We start from the raw sequence: 6,000 nt of genomic DNA on the forward strand, positions 1-6,000 counted from the left end.
CTATTTTTTCTAAAGGTTTAGCAGCAAAGAGGAAGAGACAGTTCATGTTCCATCTTTTCAGTAAAACCGTATGAGATCACTTGCTGAGAAAGAGGAGTAGGACAGAGTTGGGGTCCAAAAGAGAAAGGAAAGTTGGACTCATCACTGGAGAGCAGAATAAGGCAGACCCTTAATAAATTATATAAACCCTTCTTTATATTTCTTGAGTGGTTACCACAAAGTGCAGAAAGATTAAAAAACAAATACATGTAATAAGTGTTTGCCTTTTGACTGATGCATTCAATTATAGCAACAGAAACGTTAATCAAGAGGATGGGGGCTTCTGTGTGATAATAGACCAGATGAATATCCTCCCATCTGGAGAGGGATCTACTCAGTTTATAAAATCATAAAAGGGATTCCTGGAGAGAACATAGCTTCCTTCACCATGCTTCAGAATAAGAGAAACCCTTAATTCCAAAGAAAAGAGCACCTGTAAAACACAACCTCCCTCCCTTCTTGGCAGAGGTGGAGAACTATGGGTGGAACATTTCACTAACTGTCAGATTTGATTGATTGAGGGTTGGTTCATTTTGCAGAGCAGCTTTTTCTCCTCCCTCTTTCTTCTTTGTTACCAACTCTAAATCTGAAGATGCCTCACTGGGGCATAGTGTGGGGGGGTACTTTAGAAAAGAAGGTCATATGAAAACACGTGATATCAACAAGATTTTTTAAAAAGAAAAATATATCACCTTGAACAATGTAAATGTGAAAAAAAATAAAAGTTAATACTTTTTTTTAGTTTTTTTTGCAAGGCAAACAGGGTTAAGTAGCTTGCCCAAGGACACACAGCTAGGTAATTATTAAGTGTTTGAGACCAGATTTGAACCCAGGTACTCCTGACTCCAGGGCCGGTGCTCTATCCACTGAGCCACCTAGCCACCCAAGTTAATACTTTTCTAAATGCACTTGGTACCTCCAAAAGGTAGTACTACTGGAAAACAGATTCCAAAAGATCTAAGATTAATTTCATGAATGTGAAGTCCACAATATACTATTAACTAAAACTACAGACTGAGAGTGCCTATACTGTCTTTGGAGGATTTATAACTAGTTACCATCGTTTAGAGTAGAATAAATTCTTAGTCACTCAATACTTCTTAGCTGTCAACCCAGATTGCCTTGAAAAAGGAGTTGAAAGAAACCTAAAAGCCATCTAATCTATCCCCCTCATTTTACAGATGAAAAAAAAGCTAGACCCGTAAATGTAAATTACTTGCCCAAGTTAACTCTAGTGGTAGGTGGAAGAGCTAGAATTTGAACCCAGAACCACACTCTAAATTTAGTGTTTTGCAAACAGTATCACAAGTCCTTCCACAAAACAAACATCAACATGTCAAGAGCAGTAAGCTGATGAAACCAAGAATCTGACCCAATATGACAATTCTTATATTCTCCTAGAGGCAAGTATGAGAAAGGGGTACTCCTTTATCATCCAAAGGGCCACAGCACTTTTTTTTAAAGGTTTTTGCAAGGCAAATGGGGTTAAGTGGCTTGCCCAAGGCCACACAGCTAGGTAATAAGTGTCTGAGGCAGGATTTGAACTCAATTATTCCTGACTCCAGGGTGGGTGTTCTATCCATTGGACCACCTAGCCCCCCCCTTCTTACTCTTAAAAGACTAACAGGACATGGTTTAAAAAAAAGAGAGAGTGATTGTTTAGATACCAGGTAAACAAATGGGAATTGAAATACTCAAAATGAAATTCAGACTTTTATGTTTCTCCTAAAATTTAGAAAACAATTTCTAAACCAGTGGAATATCCTTATTTTGCTCAATGCAGCAAGGATATCAGGTCTGGAATTTGAAGGATAAGAAACACAGTAATTATAAGGTATTTTGAAAATATTTAACCTAATCTCTATTTACTAAACTTCTAATAACGGAGGCAGGGAAAGCTAGTCTTTAGGTTGGGAGCACAGAAAGACCATTCAGCAATCTATACTTGGCCAGTTCTTATGTTAAAGATATCCCTAAGGCAGCATTCTCAGACTTTCCCCCCACTTCATTTCCTTCTCCTCAATTCAAGGCAAGGATCAAAAGAAATTCAGTTAGCTTTCTGAATACCTGCTTGGAAATCTCTGTTCTAGATGGGAATAAATGAATGGTCATCAGGGAGCTTGCAAACCCCACAGTGGTTTGTCCAATGATATTGCTTGGGGATGTCTTGAAGTGAGGCAGAGTTGCACAAAGAGTCATCCCAGTAGAGTTTAAGGGATTACAACTCGAGTTAAAAGTCAGAATTGGGGCAGCTAGATGGTGCAGTGGATAGAGCACCAGCCCTGGAGTTAGGAGTACCTGGTTTCAAATCCGGCCTCAGATACTTAATACCTAGCTGTGTGGCCTTGGACAAGCCACTTAACCTCATTTGCTTTACAAAAATCTAAAAAAAAAAACAACAAAAAAAACAAGAATTGAGGGCTAGAATAAGTCTATGTGAAAGTGAATGGTTGATTCAAATGTAGTGAATACAGTTGTTTAGAAAGAAATGGCAAATGAGAAATTCAGAGAAACACTGGGAAAGTTGTATAAATTCATGTAGAATGAATCAGGGAGAATCAAAAGAATATACACAATTGTTACAATATATGGAAAGACCATTCAGAAGAAGCTAAATTCAATTCTTGAAAAACCAGTTGTGGACCTCAAAAGAATAAAACACCTCATTGTCTGAGAGGGGTGCAGGGGACACCCCAGAAAGAATGATGCCTGATCCGTTACTAGGTACTTTGGTTTAATTGCTTTTTGTTATACAGGATGGTTCGATAAAATGGAGAGTAGGAAGAGTAGAAATGGTTTTTAAAAACTTTAAAAAAAAAATCAAACCACCAACTCAATTTCTTGAAGATTGGGGCATTTTCTTTATTCATTTCTGCATCATCCTCAATGTCAAGCACATTACCTAGCCTTTAATAGGGGATGGGAACTGGCTGAGATTTCATCACTGTCCTCAAGGATGAGGAAATTATGTCTTCCCAGGCAACTCAGAACCTTCTGGACAATTTATAGTCTTAGAGTGTCCCCTAGGGCCCAGAGAGGTTAAATACCATACCTAGATGGTCAATTAAGGTTGAACTACATTAAAATAAATTTCTCTTGCTCTCAAGGTCTTATCTTGAAAGGCTTCCTTTCTTCCCCTCCCAACCCAGCATAGGAGGGGATTGTCCTCAAATGGCAGGGAGTCCCTGTAAGCTGTGGCTCATATCCTGGAATAGGGAGTAGGGGAAATTCCTTCAGTAAGATAACCAACATTTATAGAGAGCTTTTTAAGAAAGTTTAACAAGGGCTTTACATTTCCCCTCTAAAACATCATCATAATGGGTTGAGGAAGGTGATGGAGGTATTATCCCATTTTAAAGGATGAAATTTCTTAAGGTTTGGAAAGGTCAGAGTGAGTATCTGAGGTAGGATTTGTTCACAGGTCTTCCTGGATGGGAAGCTCAGACCTTGATCCTTTCCACTGAAATCTCCAAAGATGTTTCTCAATCCCCTGGGAACAGATATACCATCACAGACCCAATCAGTCAATCCGCAAGCATTTATTAAGAACTTATTAAGTGATGGTATAGTGCACTAGGGAGATGGGGTTACAACAAAATCAATCCCTGCCTTCAAGGGGCTCCCATTCTGATAAATAAAACTTTAAATCATTAAAGACCATAAAGATCATTGCATCAAGGGGTTTTTAACCTGGGATTCTTGAAATTTGGAGGGAAAAAAAATTTCTTCTATATTTTCTCCTCTGTTTAGCCCTTCTTCAGTCTCCTTTGCTGGATCACTGCCATTGAGTTATACCCCAAGGCTGGCTTCCTCCCCTCCCTCCCTGGAATCTTATCAGCTACCCAAAATTCAATTATCTTTATCCAGATGACTCCCAGTCTAGTTCTGATCATCAAAATACTGGACATTTCCTAATGTATGCATTATATAGAGATATAATATCTGTCTCTATATATAAGTGTATCTCCAGGTGGCACCTCAAACTGACTCAAACTAGAACTCATTTTTCTTCTAAAGTTTCCCAAAGTCCTTATTTCTGTCAAGGGCACCAGAGCCTTCCAGCCACTGTGCTTAGCCTGACATTGGAGGGGCTCGGAAGTCCTCCTCTGCACCGCCTCTCCTGGCTCCTTAGGGTTCGGTCAAGCTGACAATCACCTCATCTTCCATCCTGGGTCTGGAGGCTTTTGCACAACCCTCCCTCCTGGAGGGGTCCCCTTCTTCCTTGCAAGGTCTCCTGAGCGGGGGTGCTACCGACTTCCTCAGTTGTTAGGGCCCATTCTCTGTCCCCCTGCTAGGTTCTAGAAATAGCTTTTGTTTTTACTTTTCTGAGTAGTTTCTCAGTTAGAAATGGAAGTTCCTTGAAGGCAGGGATTGGCTTTATTTTCCCCCCCATTTTATTCCTTTGTATGCCTACTGCTTAGCACAGTTGCTAGCAGACAGTAGGCACTTGCATCAGGATGAGCATTTTTAGATTTACTAGTTTATAGCACGAAGTTCCAGGCCCAGCTCCGATGCACAGCCTGCGGCCTAGCCTCAAACAGTAACAGGGCCCACTGGCCCTGGACCAGGACCCCGAGGGTCCCACACTGACTTAGGAACGCAGTGTTCTCTTTATTTAGCTGCATTTTAAGTTTTTAAAAATACTTGAATCTGGCTTGGGCCTGTGCCCCGCTGCGGACGGCTCTTTAGACTTGCAAGCTGGAAGAGGGGCGCGCTGCGCCGCCCGGGGATGAAGCTTAAGGCCCCGGGCCCAGCCGCTACCCCCAGCCCAGGCCCCCAAGTCGCCGTCTGCAGACACCTGGGAGTCAGGGTCAGAGGAGGAGGAGGGCAACCTCGGGGGGGAAGGCTGCGGGGGGGGGGGGTATTCAAAAAGATGAACCAAAATGCTCCAATTCGGCTAAAAGCCCCAGTGAACCCCTCCCCCTCCTCGGCGTGTGGCTCCTGCCGTGGGCCCCCAACCCCGGGGTCTACGGGGGCGCCTCCGGGACACCCTAAGGCTCCAGGCCTACCCTCTGACCCTGGGGCCCCCGGCACTCGGGGGCGCGGGCCCGGGTTCGAATCCCGCGCGCGGGGCGGTGGAGCGCGCCGGGCGGGCCGGGCCCGAGGCCGCCGCCACGCACCGGGCTGGGCCCCGCGGCTGCCCGGGCCCGGGGCGCGCGAACTCCGCGGGGGCGCGCCGGGGCCGGCGGGCGGGGGCGCGCGCGGCCTGCTCCCCTCCCCCCGGGCTCGCGCGGCCCCGCCGGAGGCGGCGGCGGCGGTCACGGCGGCGGCGGCAGCGTCGCCTCGGCGCTCCCCCGCCCCCGTCCGCCCCCCCCCCCCCGCGGCGCCGCGACGTCCGCTCGCTCCCCCGGCGGCGGCACGCACGGGGCGTGGGGAGGCGCCCGCGGAGGCAGCCCCCCCGCCTCTCGCCTCCCCTCCCCCTCCGCGCTCGCCTCGCCTCCCCTCCCGCCGCGCGGCCCCCGCTCCCGCCTCCGCCCCCCACCCCCGCCGCAGCCCGCGCGCCCACCCCTCCCCCCTCCTCCTCCTCACCGTCTCCGGCGGGCGGGCGGCGGGCGGCGAGTTCGGGAGGCCGACGGAGCATGCGCAGAAACCGCCGCTGCCGCAGCCACCAGCGCCGCCAGTCCGGGCTTCAACACTTCCGGCCGCCGCCGGGGAGCTGGCTCCTTAAAGGGGCCGCGGCCCTATTTGAGGCCTTCCCGCGAGAGCTTTCTCTTCCTCCTCCCGCCTCCCCCTCCCCCTCCCCACCACTCCGCGTCGCGCCGGGCGGGGAGCCGGCGGTCGGTACGGGGGGGCCCCCCCCCCAGGCTCCGGAGGATTCCCGCTCTCCCGACGCCGGAGAACCGCGGCCTTCCCTGTGCATGCATGCAAGCACAGGAAAAGCGCTCCCCAAGCGGAACGTGCGCGGGCCGGCACCCCAACAGCCAGGGGCGCCCCCAGCTCACTGTGAGCACCCGAGGTTGC

The 6,000-nt window shown here is 48.4% G+C and overlaps 1 protein-coding gene across 4 annotated transcripts in view; it reads right to left on the bottom strand.

Annotated features, from left to right (window-relative positions):
• Nucleotides 1-5,665, bottom strand: part of GMEB1 (glucocorticoid modulatory element binding protein 1) — a 44,182-nt gene extending 38,517 nt beyond the window's left edge. For all 4 annotated transcript variants that reach the window (XR_012474538.1, XR_012474537.1, XM_074217918.1 and 1 more), the window contains exon 1: nucleotides 5,569-5,665. The gene's annotated coding sequence lies outside the window, so the exon portion shown is untranslated. The remainder of the gene's footprint in view (nucleotides 1-5,568) is intronic.
• Between the last annotated feature and the right edge of the window lie 335 nt (nucleotides 5,666-6,000).

Source organism: Macrotis lagotis, chromosome 1, assembly GCF_037893015.1.
Source record: "Macrotis lagotis isolate mMagLag1 chromosome 1, bilby.v1.9.chrom.fasta, whole genome shotgun sequence".
NCBI lineage: Eukaryota > Metazoa > Chordata > Mammalia > Peramelemorphia > Peramelidae > Macrotis > Macrotis lagotis.